The following is a 15,029-nucleotide window of genomic DNA, read 5'->3' on the forward strand; positions in this document are numbered from 1 at the left end:
CTACCAGGCTACATACTGTTAAGAAACAACATGTGGTAACTGGACTGTGCTAGGCAGACACATATGTGTCTGGGAGACTGTTGGTAGAATGTGCTGGACAAGCCGATCGCGGGGCTCACCATGTCAAGTCCCTTGCTAAGGCATCAGGCAACTATGTTTCCTAGCCCTTGTTCCGGGCGTCTGTCCCCTCCCCTCACTGCAAATTGGGGATGGAGGTCAGAGCTGAGAGTGGGGGACTGACAGGGGGCTGGGGGGAGAAAAGAGTTGCTGCTGTACACGATTCAGGGGTGGCCAATCTACAGTCAGGTTGGCAGAGGAGAAAAGGCTCTGTCCAAATAGAAATGGGAGCTACAGGTGAGCCAATAAGATTCTCTTTCTGGAATTTGAATCCAGCAGTGTGCACAACACAGGCCCATCAGGAGCCAGAGGAAGGAGGCGATCTATGCAGAGGGGACACTGGAGCACTACCACTGGAGAGCTACTGTTGAGTGCCTGGGGCAACCTCACACCCACAGTCACCTTCCAGATTCCAGGATCTGACAGGATCCTGGGCCTTAGCTTACATCCCGTTAGATTTTCACAGATATTCCCAGAAATCTGCTCTCCCTTTACTGCAACCATGAGCAAGCCTACGTGAGAACCTGGTATTGGCAACCCGAATAAAACTAAAACTAAATCGCTTCTTAGACTGGGTACTGTTGTCATTCAGATTTTATTCTTTCCCGCATCCAATACACCAGCTATAGCACACAGTGGCACTGGAGATCCTCAGCAAATGTTGACTAAATGAATATTAGTGAAAACACTCCTGAAAAAAAAGTAAATACACAGAAAAGGAAATGGCTAATGAACTGGCAGGGTTAATGTAGACATTATACAAATACCAGGAGAAGGGCCGAAGGAATCCCTGACTGCATACATCCCACTTTCCCAAGGTTACATAACACTTCGAGGAAAAAAGGCAAGCACAGCTACACGCATCTACCCTGCTGGTCTTTGGATTGGCACACTTGGGATGCAGCTGAAACAGAGGAGGAGGTCAGCGCGGACCGGCAATGCCAGCGAGACCTGAGGACGGGGCACCGCAAAGATGTTCAGTTTCCGATACAACAAAGGAGGGAAACATCCCCACTGATAACCCCACGTTCAGCCGGAGGAAGTCTGTGGCCACATGGAAATACAGAAAACTGGAGCACATTTCAAGGGAGCAGTGGAAAATGACTCAGGGGCGGGGAGGCCTGCCTTTAAAGGGAAGATAAAAGGTGCTAAATCTGTACAGTTCAGCTAAGTGGTGACTAAGAGGGTGACAGGATAACAATCTGCAAATATTTGAAAGGTGTAAACACGAGAAAGGAGGGAAAATGCTTAGTTTGAGGACGGGGGGTGTAATTATTAGGAGAAAGAGAATCTGGACAAAATATCAGAAAAACCAAGCGTGGGGATGACTAGTGGGTTATAAATAAGTTTCCCAATTGAAATGGAAATGCTGTTATTTGACCCTGAAACTGAAATGTGGCTACTAAACCCATCCTTCTACTTATGAGAAAGCAGCCCAGCCCAGGGAACTGTTATTTTATTTTGTATATTTTGGGAATGATTTCTTGAATAATATTCAAATTTAAATATCTCTGCTTTATTTTTTTTTTTTTAATTTTTTTTTTCAACGTTTATTTATTTTTGGGACAGAGAGAGACAGAGCATGAACGGGGGAGGGGCAGAGAGAGAGGGAGACACAGAATCGGAAACAGGCTCCAGGCTCTGAGCCATCAGCCCAGAGCCCGACGCAGGGCTCGAACTCACGGACCGCGAGATCGTGACCTGGCTGAAGTCGGACGCTTAACCGACTGCGCCACCCAGGCGCCCCTAAATATCTCTGCTTTAAATGCTGCTCCCTGAAATTAAAATTTTTTTTAAATGTTTATTTTTGAGAGAGAGAGAGAGAGAGAGAGAGAGAGAGAGAGAGAGAAAGCAGGGGAGGGGCAGAGAGCAAGGGAGACACAGAATCTGAAGCAGGCTCCAGGCTCTGAGCTGTCAGCATAGAGCATGATGTGGGCCTCGAACCCATGAACTCTGAGATCATGACCCGAGCCAAAGTTGGATGTTCAACCGACTGAGCCACCCAGGCACCCCTCCCTGAAATTCCAACACATTTTCTTTTGTTGATCAAACCTGATAAAATGGTTGTCCTGGTGGGACTTTCAGAACAAAAACTGGCTTTATCTGCTAGTATGTGCCACATGCCTGGCTGACAGCTTAAGTGGAGCTGAGTACAGAGCCAGGTGACAGACAGGTGGGAAAGGGACAGAAGACTACACTATCTCATCTAGCAGGACACTTTCATCCTTCACCTTTAAGACCCTAGGTAAGAATGCTGTAAAAGTTTCCCAGATGGAAACTGTAGACACGTCTCCCTTTTTAAATACACAGTCCCCTGGAGTAAACGTCAAGGACAAGGCAAGGCACAGAAAGAACACCAAAATAAGCTTCCTGTCACACTGACTGCACTCCAATACCTTTGCCTGAGTTCCTGCTGCTGCAGCTAGCCAATTTATAATTCACAGACTCTCAGTAGAGATTTTTACCCCCGGATTCAATTAGTTCCATTTCTATACTTTGCCCTGCCAGCCTTCCCCGCCCCCACCAAAAACCAAAACACAAATTAAAAAAACCTCACTATGTACAGAGAATAAGGCTCCTTATATAGCCTGAGAAAAGGAACACTTAACTATGTTCAAGTCAATTTCAAAACCAAACCAAACCAAACCAAACCAAATATTCTTTGGTGTTAACAAAGTTTAGACAGCTGTTTCTTCCCTAAGCATCAAGAACAAAATCCAGAACTCTCACACCAATGGCACAAAATGCTGAGGCAGACAGGCCATCTGCCTAATTTTAAGGAACGTGGTTATCACCTGCATATACGTATAAAACCAAATTAGCACACCACATTGTTAGTTCTCAGAAATGTAACACATCTCATGCACCAGAAGCTTATCTGAGTTCTCTCTCATAAGGTTTAAATCAGAATTAATTTGGAGACCTCAAACTGCAAATGCTGTCCATGAATCAGTTAACAACTGAGAACTGCAAACCATCCCATTAGGGCCAGCTGGTCCTCCATTTCCTAAAATGGCCCCAAAGCAAGGCAAATCGTAGACCAGTTCCTAAGAGTTAGTTCTACATGATAGGAGGCCTCGATTTGTATTGAAAGGGTCAGAAATAAAACAAGGATTTTGTATTGTCTCAAATTCTTTCTTCTCTCCCTTGTTCTCTAAACTGCTATGTTATTACCTCCGGGGAGGCAGCATCTTGTGGGCCAATTTTGGAATATGTCACTGCTAAAGCTCTTTCAGTGATCAGAATAAAGGGATAAAAGAAGAATGAAGGGATCCTAATTAAAGAGATCCAACTCCTCAGGTAATTGTAGTCAGGGACTCAGAACCGGGTAAGAGCTGAGACTGAAGCTGTTTTTAGTTCATAATTCCGACTGTTAAGGTAGACTTTTATTGGGCTGTTCTGATTTGGTAATGTTTGATGCATTTGTTGAAAGACGAGAAACTGAAGTTAATTGGGAAGAGAAGCAATATGACCCAGTCTTCATAAGGCGATGGGAACTGCGACTTCCTTTGAAGAAAGGAAGGGGGTGAAGGAGAGGCACCTGCAGAAAAGAGGTACAGTAGTCTCTCCACCACCTGGTTCCACTTTCTGTGGTTCCAGTTACCCGGGGTCCAATGCAGCCCAGAAGCAGCTGACCCCACTTTTGCGGTACTGTCAGGTCACCAGTAGCCTAATGTTACGTCACAGTGCCTGCATCATTCACCCTAATTCATCTTACCGTGTAGGCATTTTATCATCTTGCATCATCACAAGTGTGAGTATAGTACAATAAGGTATTCTGAGACCATATGCACATAACTTTTATTATAGAATATTGTTATAATTGTTCTATTTTATTGCTGTTATAAATCTCCTACTGTGCCTAATTTACATACTAAAGTTTACCACAGATATGTATGTAAAGGAAAAAAAACATAGTATATATAGAGTTTGGTTCGACCAGCATTTTTCAAGCATCCACTGGGGGTTGTGGAACAATTCCTCTGTGGATAAAGAGGGACTATTGTACAGTGCTTGGCTTTAAACGTGCCTTAAATTTCTCTGATACAAGTCATGGGTATGATACCACAAGGACAGGGCTGACTTCTGAGGTCTCATCTCTAGCTGTTGTTAGCCTGTTAATGGTGGATCCCCACTCAACGATTATTTGAGGTATGGTAAATGCCAGTTCTCTGTGTATACCCAGCATCTGGAATAGAGTAGATACTCAATAACTGTTTTGCGAAATGAATGCCAAACAGGTTAAACCTAACAGAAATAGATGCCACAAACCTGTTATAACAATGTCCTATGCAGAATACTTGGTGAGTTCATAAGGAAATCGAATATCATTTCTAGGATTTTAAGGCGAATGAGTGTTAAATGCTAAACCACTGCCCACTTCCAAGGAGGAGACAAGGAACAGGTGGCTTAGAGGCCTTCTATTGGATTTCTGGTGCTCAGTCCATGGTGAACTGGCTTCACCAAGCTTTATTTATCATTAAGTTTAGACACCAAAGAACTACTTCCAAAAGGAAAAAAAAAAAATTCAGACGGAGCTCGTGCAGTAGATAACAATTTGGCCAGCATCAGAATAACCTTTCAGAATTCTTCCCGTTGCAGAGCAGGATCTGAAAACAATGATTTTTAAAGGGAGGAAGAACTCTCACTGGTTAACAAGGCCTTTCCCTCCCCGGGGCATCCCAAGATCATGGCTGTCAGCAATCTAGCCAGGCTGTCTCTGGGGGTGTTTGGAAAGGCGGGGGGGGGGGGCAGGTTGGAGATGGCAGGCTGTCTGCTTCCCAATACACATATTTGTTTTGGGTTTGCTATAAGCAGTAGCTGCAATAATATTGCCATCAACTCAGAAAGCAATGAAACAAGCGGGCATAGGAAAGCACTGTGCCGACCCCCAACTGTCCCCTTGAGTTTCTCATCAGTATCCATATCAACACAACAGCCTCATATGGACATTACAAAGAAAAAACACTGGAGGTCAAAAGCAAGGGCCACGATGGTCTTTCCGATGACAAGAAATCAACATGGCTCAAGCTTTTATGTAACACCGTGGCACCATGGAGACAGCACCCAATGAGCATAAACCCCATGTCTGAGCAACGAGGAGGAGTTGGTTTCTATGAGAACCTCAACTTTTGCTTTTTCTGACTTATTTTAAACATGTATCTTTATCTTTGAATCAAATAAAACTTAGATGTATTTTTTCCCCCTTTCATTTTTGGCACTGAAGAATTCTAATCTTGGTCTCTTAAATTCCATGTTAATACCTAAAGAAGAGAATTTGAATGTACTGTCCAGGCTGATAGAGAATAGCTACAGGGTGGGGAGAAAGCCACAGGAAATACCCACGTGGATCTTGCAAGTACAAGCTTCCAGAAGGTATCCTGACACACACCTGGCAGCCAAATGTAAAAGCTACTTACTTGAATAAATTTAGAGTGACTTTCTAAACCAAGTTGTGTTGTGTTATTTGAACAAATGCTTCTGAGAATGTGTGGAGTGTGCTTCCAAACTATTGCCCTTCTTGAGCCTTCACTCACAGAAAATTGTTCTGAGCTTCTCCTCCTGAGACAAGTGAAATCCAAATGTCTAGAGGTTAGTATACTCAGCTAGCAGAACTGGAGAAAAAGAAATCAGCTAGTGTCAGGAATACTAAGACCCCCAGACCAATGAGAATGAATAAAACTCTTGAGAGCAGAGAATCTCTAAGAGCCCTTTACCTTACTGAGGTAAGGTAAAAATAAATAAAAAGAAGCAAAAAGGAAAAGGAATTCTGAAAGATCAAGATTCTTCAAGAGCATAGGCTGATCCTGACATACAAATACATTCTATCCAGAAAAGTATCTTAAATTCCAGGCTGTGGGTGAAGAATGGTTTTTGTTGTTGTTGTTGTTGTTGTTGTTTTTGGTTAGTATAACATAAAAGAGGTCAGCAGACAACTTCCTGTAGACTAAATCCAGCCCGCTGCCTACTTTTGTACAACTCATGAGCTTAAGAATGGTTTTTACATTTTTTGAATGGTTAAAAAAAAATTGTGACATGTGAAAATTACATGAAATTTAAATTTCAGTCTCCATAAATGAAATTTTACTGGAACATGGCCATGCTCATTTGTTGTCTATGGCTTCTTTCATGGTACAACAGTGAGTTGAATATTTGTGAGAGAGACTATCTGGCCCAGAAAGCCTAAAACATTTACTACATGGCCCTTTATGGAGAAAGTCTGCCAATTCCTGCTTAAAGGGAAGCTGTATGCTGGTTAAAAGAAAATCTACCCAATGCAGAGATCAACTTCCCAGAACTAGAACATCAGTGTAGGTGACAGTGAAAGAATACCCTAAGTAATAAAAACAATACCTAACAAAGCCTACGGTCATGCAACAGAGAAGGCAAAAGGAAAGGAAACGTGGTTCAAAGGAGAGTGGCTGAGGCAGGTGGCATTAACCACAGGTGTAGGCCCTCAATCTTCCTTTCCTGCGCCTCATTCTAGGAATGCCCCACTCCTGTACGTGAGATCTTTCCTCTTTATTCCCACTCTCCTCCGCCAGACTCCGATTTCCCCATTCAAAACATACACCCCATAAGCACAAAACTTGAAATTTCCAGACTTGCCATTCTTTGTTCCTTCCCACAATGGCTTCTCTCTCCACTCGCTGACAATATACTTGCACTATTACACTCCTTGTACAGAAAGCCTTCGCTCCTATGATTTTGTACTCAGACTTTATCTTTCTACTAAAAACTACTTGGAAAAGTAACCTCCTCACTCACAAATCTAATAATCTCTTCTCGGTGGGAGCCCTACTAGATCTCTACATGGCATTCAACACCGTGCAATGGTCCTGTAGTGCAACTCTTTCCTGGCTTTGCTTCTCTCGACTGGTGTCCTAGCTCTCTGGGCTGCCTGTCTTGTCTTCTGCTGTCCCTTCTTTTTATGCTCTGCACTGTCTCTTGGAAGGCCCATCTATTTTCACGTTCTCCATCATTGTGATCCTCCAGAACCCACGAATTATCCTCTAAGCCAGAGACCCAATCCCAAACGTTTCACAGACATGTTCCCTGGGAGGGCCCTGCCAATATCTGGAATTCAGCATGTCTAAAACCAAACTCCTCTTCCTCTTCTCCCCTTGTCCCCTTCTGGTTTTGTTACTATTGTCCTCCTGTTCTAAAAACCTCACCTATCTTAGATTTGTCCCTACTTTCACCATATAACTCAGCAACTGCTACCTCTTGGCAATTCCATGAACTTCACCTCCAAGGTTGCTGTTCAGTCCAAGGAACCTTCTCGATCGTCAACGTAACTCTGCTCGTTCAGGCTCCTGTCACTTCCAGGCAAGAATCTTCTGATCTGCCTGCCTGCTTTCCATTTTGCCCTACACAGACTCTTCCTACACATAGCTAGCAAATCACTCTTCCTAAAGCATAATATGCTGCTCAGAACTCTGCCAGTGGCTTCCTGTAGTTTATTATAAAATCAGAACTCCACAATCTTGACATTCCAGGCCTTCTAAAATCTGGCCCAATTCCTTGGGACCACAGAAAACATCCATGACCCACTCAACAGCCCCTCAAATATGTGAAGACAATACCTCTAGTTCCTGTGTCTTATTTCCTCCAGGCTAAACACTGCAAGGTCCTCATAAGACACGGGTTTTGATTTCCCACCCTTCTACTCGCTTCCCTCTTTTAATCCAGGTAATATTAAGGGTGTTGTCAAACAGGAAATGTCTTTCTAGTTGACTTAATTAAAATTTTGACGGGGTGTTGGGGCCCGTGCAGTGGGGATGTCTCTTCTTACACGCTCTCGAGAGCCACCTTTGGAGTGTGACCTCTGCCTTTGTGGGATTGACTGGGGAGGGGCGTGGACAGCCCACGTACCAGCCCTGCCTCCCCGTGAGCAGGCAGAGGTGGACTTTTGCTCCGGGCAGGACGCTGCAGCAGTGCCGACAGCTCCATTGGTGCGGGAGGAATCCCTGGGCTGAGGGAGAAGGGAAGCCCTCGAGGGACCGTGTGGGAGAGGTGGAGCCTGGCCCGTGGAAGGCCGCCTGCCGCCACGGCCTCCATTCCAGCCCATTTCCATTCTCTGTCTCTCAGCAGCAGCCCCAGGCGCTGTGGAGACCCTGGTGGTATTGTGACAAGCAGTCTATTCATTTCCTTCTCTCATTCACCGGGCTCTCGGGGATAAAAAGGAACAGCAGATCCAAACCACTGCCTAGAATCCACTTTGCCGAATTCAGGGAGAGTGTCCTACTGAAGTGATTATTTTCCCTGTTTGGGAGACCCAAGGGAAAGAACAGGATTTCTGCATCCTTTACTTCCCACTGATGCGACGCTGCAGAAATGACTCTTTCGGTCATCACTGTGGCCAGTGGGACGGTGAATGCACGACTTGCATTTAATTGAGGCTTTTCAGCTCCCGTCTCAGTGTGGCAACAGGACACCAAAGCACCAGGATTTGAACTGGGAGGCTGGATGCAAAGCTTCAGTTGAAAAGTGGGCGAGAAGGGAGGGCAGCGAGAGGGAAAACCAGGTACCCGACAGACAAGCTTCCTGATCTGTTGCAGCCGAATGGGAGATAGTAACCTGCCTCATCAGGCTGTGCCCGTCTTCAAGGGACAAGAGAGCTGCTGTGGTGTGCTGCTTACTGCACAACTGAAGGGCCGCACAGGTCCCTGGACGAGAAGCTTGCCAAACGTCGTGACTGGCAGTAAGGGCGTGACAGGTGAGGAAGGCGGGGTTGAGTGCTGAGGGAGGGACGGGGCGCTAAACTTCCCGAACACTGCTGGCAGTCAAGCACATTGCCTGATGGTGACTCCCGGTGCCACCACAACCCAGGGCGCGCGTGTCTGTGCCGTGTGTGTGCACTCGCGTGTGCTCACTGGCTCACGGAAAGAGGGCAGGGGGTGGGGCTGGAAAGGGGGAGAGGAGGAAGGCAGACTGAGGGGGTAGCTAGTGAAGAAACAGCAGGGGCCGTCTCCGAGGGCTGAGCGCACGTGTCCGAGCCTATGGCAGGAGACAGCATCTGTTGTGACGGGGCCCAGATCAGAAACTGGTCTTTGTGGGGAGAAGGACACTGGGGCTGCACCCACCAACGGGCACACGTACACTCAGGGGGAGTGTCTTCTGTGGCAGAGCCCAGAGACAGGAATGGGTGGAGCCCTCAGCATAGCGCACAGGAGAATGCTGTTTCATTCCCAGGAATAAGGAGAGAGGAGCCCCCCTTCCCCCTCATGGCCTGCACGTCTCATCCAAAGCGCTAGGCTGCTTGCCAGCTCCCTTTCACCAACCTGAAAACTTCACCAGGTGCTGGCTTATTCGTGCCTCCTCACTTGTTTCTTGTTCCTCTCCACCACACCCCAGCCCCATTCCCCGCCAGGCTGGTCTCGTCCAGCATCACAAGAGGAAGGAGACGCCATCAGCTGAAGTCTTATGGTTACTGGCTCCTTGGGGGAGCGGATCTCTCCTTTCCCGCCCCCACCCCCGCCCCAGCTGCAAGTAGTGCTCCCCTCCACATCTTCCCATTGTGCCCAGTGCTGGGGTAGATCAGGCTTGCGGTGAGGTACCTAAATCAAAAGAAATATGTCAAGGTGCACGTCTTTGTAGAGAATTTTGTGGACTCTGGGAAGCTGTATACTTTGTGATCGCCACTTATGTAACTATACTTTTTCGTTTCCATAGTTTTTGTCATTAAAGTAATTGTATGTCTTCTAAAAATATAAAACAAAGTGGACAGTTATGGATAGGGTTCTTTCTTTCTGGGGACTCTCTGCGGTCTAGCAAGGGCCTAGATGTCCTCCAGCCCAAATGGATCCCACTGGGTCAGAAGGCAATTAGATTTCCCAGTGCAAGGAATTCTTTGGCTCTACAACTGTGGATGCAGTGGGGGAAAGAAGGCCCTTTCCATCTCAGATAGCCATCCTAGGGAGACACCAGCTCCTGAATGGCAAAGAGGACAGTTGTCAATAAAAGGGTGGGGAGCGATGAGGCAAATTTCACAGAATAGGCAAGAGAAAAAAACAGGTAAGTGTTTCATATGGAGGCTGTCACTAAGCTGGAAAATTCTATGTTCTGTTCTTCACCCACCCTTAGCAGACAGCTGTTCATCCTTGAGTCAGGAGAAAAGGTGAGTGCTTTTGGAAGGGGAAGGAGGGATTTCTCCCAGCCAGCCTGGAACCACAAGAAAGAAGCTCAATCACCTAAATGACGTTGTAATTTGGGCTGCCACAAAGAAAGTGGGCTCACTTCTCTCTTAGAAAACCAACTTGCTCCCTATACAGTGGAGGAGAGCACAATCAGACTGCAGATCCAAAGTGAGCCCAGGCCGACCCCACAGGAGGAAACCTGCCCAACTCCTGTCTTCAGGGAGGACAAGGTCAAAGAAGTATGGGGGAATCTCGAGACACCAAGTTCCGTCCAAATGCCTGCAGTCACCTTGTGTATACTGGGAGAACTGGCACTTAACAATTTGATAGGGCCCTAGCATTCTTATTTCCCTGTTACCGGAGTGCTGGCTGAGACTCTGTAATGTATTAATCTCTGTAGATGAGTGATGCGGTTTAAAATACTGCAGGGTTTGGCTGCCATTCCCTCCCCTGGGGTCTCAAAATAACTCCACACAAATCATTTCTGCTAAACACTCACTCAGGCAGCTCTTCCCTGCCAGAACACACACATCTTATGTAACCAAAGGAGCCACGTAGCTTGCTGGAAGAGGAGGGCGTTCCCAGAGAGCGGCACTGCTCACTGCCCTGAAGCCTCTGCAGAGCTGGGCTTTAAACCCGTCTCTGTCCCCTGCCAAAAGGCAGGCACACAACTCAGCCTGGCTGCTGTGCCCACACTCCCTCAGCAAGACAGTCCCCAAGGAGATGCAGGCGGTCAGATCAGGGAAGGTCATCCAATTCAGGGCTGTCTTAGACACAAGTGCAACCTGGACATTTAGTGACCACTTACTAGGTACGAGGTCTACCCTGGTAGATTTTGGAGTCATGAGGAATGGAAAGAACATGGCCCCTCTCCCTTGAAATCCACATAGTTCAGTGCAGACAGGCATCTATACAGACACCATACAAAGCTACAGGAGGGGCAGGAAGAGAGGTGCTATAGAACACTGGACCTTAAGTACCTTCAAAGCCTCCTCTTCCCAAATCTAAGGACTCTGTGACATGGACGTTGCCCTTGGCTTGGCTTCTTTGTTAACCCTTCCTTCTGGTGCTCTCCTGCTTCTCCAAGCCTCTGCTGTTGGACCCTCTTCTCCTGACCCTTCCTTAAGCCTTGCAACTTCACGGTGGTCTGTTTTTAGCGGTTTCCTACCCTAAACCCAACTCCTAGGCAATTAAATTCACTCCTTGGGCTTCAAAATCCACTATAAACTGATGACTCTTAAAATTTTCATCTCTAATTCTGACCTTTCTATTAATTCATCTGGATCTGCAAAAATCCAAAGGCAACTAATATTCAAGGTATCAAAACTGACCTAGTAATGAAGGTTACAAATGTTCTATTATTTGCAAACCAGAAAACTGTCCTCTTTCTTCTCCATCCTCTATTATCAAGTAACCAACAAAACTGTATAGATTAGAACCCTCCTAAAGAGTTCTCAGATCTGTTCTTCCATCTTCATTCCCACCTTGCAGCCTAGTTCAGGTTCCCATATGTCTTAGGAGGTCAATGGCAATTGCCTCCTAGCCACACTTGTTGACCTAAGTTTGGATCCTCTCTAATCTAAGTCTTGACACTGTGGTAAAACTGACTGCTTAAAAATACTGCAATGAAAAAGGAAAGACACCACATTTAACAACAAGGATGAATCTCACAGACAATTAGCTGGGTAAAGTAGGATTAGGATTCCAGGTTGAAGTCCAAAACAGGTAAAAACTAATCTTTGGTGAAAAAAGCCAGAATACTGGTTATCTTGGAGAGAATGGCCATGAAAGAGCATGCTGGGGTGCTAGAAGCATTTTTTTTGTAAAGTTTATTTATTTATTTTGAGACAGACAATGCAAGCAGGGGAGGGGTGGGGGGGGGGGCAGAGGATCTGAAGCTGGCTTTGTGCTGACAGCAGAGAGCCTGATGCAGCGCTCCAATTCATGAATCATGAGATCATGACCCGAGCCAAAGTCAGATGCTTAACTGACTGAGCCATCCATGTGCCCAGGTGCTAGGATTATTCTATATTTTGATGTGCATAGAGGTTACCTGACTTTGGGTTATATGTATATTTTTATACACATAAAATTAATTAAGCTGGGGGTGCCTAGGTGACTCAGTCAGTTGAGCTCAGTCAACTCTTGATTTTGGCTCAGATCATGATCTCATCATGGTCCTGTGTTGGGCTCGGTGCTGGGAATAGAGCCTGCTTAAGACTCTCTCCCTCCCACCCCCACCTCTCTGCCCCTCTCCTGCTCATGTTCTCTCTCTCAAAAAAATTAATCAAGGTATATACTTGTGTGTGCCTTACTGTGTAATAGTCATACCTAAAAATTTTAAAATGACAATGCGTTACCCACCATTCATTTCTTCCTAGATCTTACTTCAGGAGTTCCCAATCTGGGGGGGGGGGGGGGGGGGAGGGGTGGCGGGTGGTCAATGATGGGCTTGGGGGAGAGGCTAGTGTTTGTGAATCTAATGAAATTGTATGAGATCTGTGTGTGCACATATTTTCTGAAGAGAAGACAGACAGTCTTCTTCGGATTCAAATTCAGTAAGAATGGCCGTGACTCAAAGTTGTCAACAACTTATCTCTGAGATACAATGTAAGCAACCTTGCAGATACAGGGTCCTTCAAAGACTGGGGTATCTGACTTTTCCAACTAGCCTTTAATGTCCCTCTTCCAGCAGACATGCGGGCCATTTAAAACCATTTCTCCTTTCGAATAAAGTGCTTTTTCAAGGCCTTCTTTTTCCTTAGCTGGCCACACCCTTTCTTCTCTCCTCACATATGAGGCATTTTTGAGAGAGAAGGCCTGTAGTTTTCTTAGATGTGTAGAAAGCTCGAGACCACCCCAAAAAGCAAGGAAACTGAGCTACAGGGTAAGGTGACATCTGAACAACTCAGAGCTGAATTCCAGCAAAATGAGTGCCTGCAAAGGGTGGCCTGGGCATGGGCGAGTTGAAGGAATGAAGGAATGTTAAGTACTTGAGTTCATTGTCCCTGTGGTCCTGTGAAAATGATCAAGTGATGATAGTGTACCCTAGGGCCTAATCAGGATATTTATTCACAAATGAGGTGAAGATACTGAAGATCTACTTACTTCATATAAATCAGATGAGAAAAATTTAAGAAACAAAACATATGAGAATAGGGGAGGGGAAAGGAAGGAAAAAGAAGATGAAAAACAGAGGGGGAGGCAAACCACAGGAGACTCTTAAATACAGAGGACGAACTGAGGGTTGCTGGATGGGAGGTGGGTGGGGAGTGGGGCTAAATGGGTGATGGGCATTAACGAGGGCACTCGTCGGGATGAGCACCAGCTTTTATATGTAAGTGATGAGTCACTAAATTCTACTCCTGAAATCATTATTGCACTATATGTTAACCAACTTGGATCTAAATAAAATTAAAAAAAAAAAAAAAAAAAAAAGGATTAGCAAAGTGGGAAAAAAAAATACTCAAATAGGCAAGAATCCGGAGTCAATGTTAAAATACTAGAAAGGGTTAACACCCAGTGCTCCACAGAAGATGGGGGGTGGGGTGGGCGACTTACATAGCTAGGCTTACATACAGTTTTTTCGATGTATATCAAGAGAATATGGTCTCATCACAAAGAAATGAATACAGCAGCGACAGCTACTATAACAATGTGTTAACTTCTGTTGTTAGGCACCAGATAGTACTTTAATTTACAGATGAGATAACTAAGGCAGAGGCTGAATACCTTGTCCTTGGCCGCAGGGTTTATAAATGGAAGATCCAGACTTTGGGCCATTACAAACCCACATTTGTCATAAATACAGTAAAGTGTCTTCCTCAAAAAGGGATGTATCACAGAATTCCCAAAGCGGGAGTTAAGAGACCCCGAGATTATCTTTGTCCACCACTCTGGTTTTATATATGAGGGAGTGGAACCAGGATCAGACACTGAGTGTCCCGTCTGCTAGATCATTTACTCTTTCCTATGCCCCACCTCCCACATGAGTTTGCAGGTTCTGCTTGCTTGGAGATCTGGTAGAAGACAAAAAACAAGCTCAGCCCAACCTCCTGCCCTGGTTTAAGGTGCTCACAGTGACTGACTAGAGACAGGGACACTCCACAATGACCTTTTTCCTTAGGACAGCGTGGTTGGTTAGGCTGACCAACAGATCACCAACCTACTGAGTCTCTATGAGGTCCCAGGTATCAAAACGCCAGACAAAGAAACAATTACTAGGCAATGCAACGATAATACACTTAGAAGGATCATGCGATGACACAGGCAGCAGGGGACATCATGAGGACTTGTAGAGGGGTCAACCTTGGCATTTTTACTCTTATAATTCTTTAAGAATATTAAGAATAATAACTGGCCAGAGGAACATACATCAAGGAAATCTGTGGGGGTGGTAGTAAAGTCCCAGTGTTTAAAATGGCAGAAAGGTGCTGTGGCATTTGGGAGGAGGAACAAGAACAAAGTCTGCATGTGTGTCCTGCGAAGGCACACGAGTCCCTTCTAGGAACCCCAGACCAGGTCAGGCTGTATGAGAGCCGACCCCCGGAAAAGCACAAATCTTCCTCCCACAACTCACCTCTGAGTCAGAAAAGGAACAACTGGCTTAGTAGGACACAACTAACTGCCTCCTATGCATTCTTTGTCCCAACAAATTTTGTTACCATTTCATAAAATCAAAACAGATAATAATTATTCAAACACTCTGTATGTATAACTAATATGTAAACATAGCTTTTCATGTTATCAGATTTCTTTTTAATTAAAATTATG

The 15,029-nt window shown here is 45.5% G+C and overlaps 1 protein-coding gene across 1 annotated transcript in view; it reads right to left on the bottom strand.

Annotated features, from left to right (window-relative positions):
* SND1 (staphylococcal nuclease and tudor domain containing 1) overlaps positions 1-15,029 on the bottom strand; it is a 426,619-nt gene that overhangs the window by 103,098 nt on the left and 308,492 nt on the right. The window lies entirely within an intron of this gene.

The sequence above is a fragment of the Puma concolor genome, chromosome A2 (genome assembly GCF_028749965.1).
Source record: "Puma concolor isolate L17-30 chromosome A2, mPumCon1.1.hap2, whole genome shotgun sequence".
NCBI classification, from domain to species: Eukaryota; Metazoa; Chordata; class Mammalia; order Carnivora; family Felidae; genus Puma; species Puma concolor.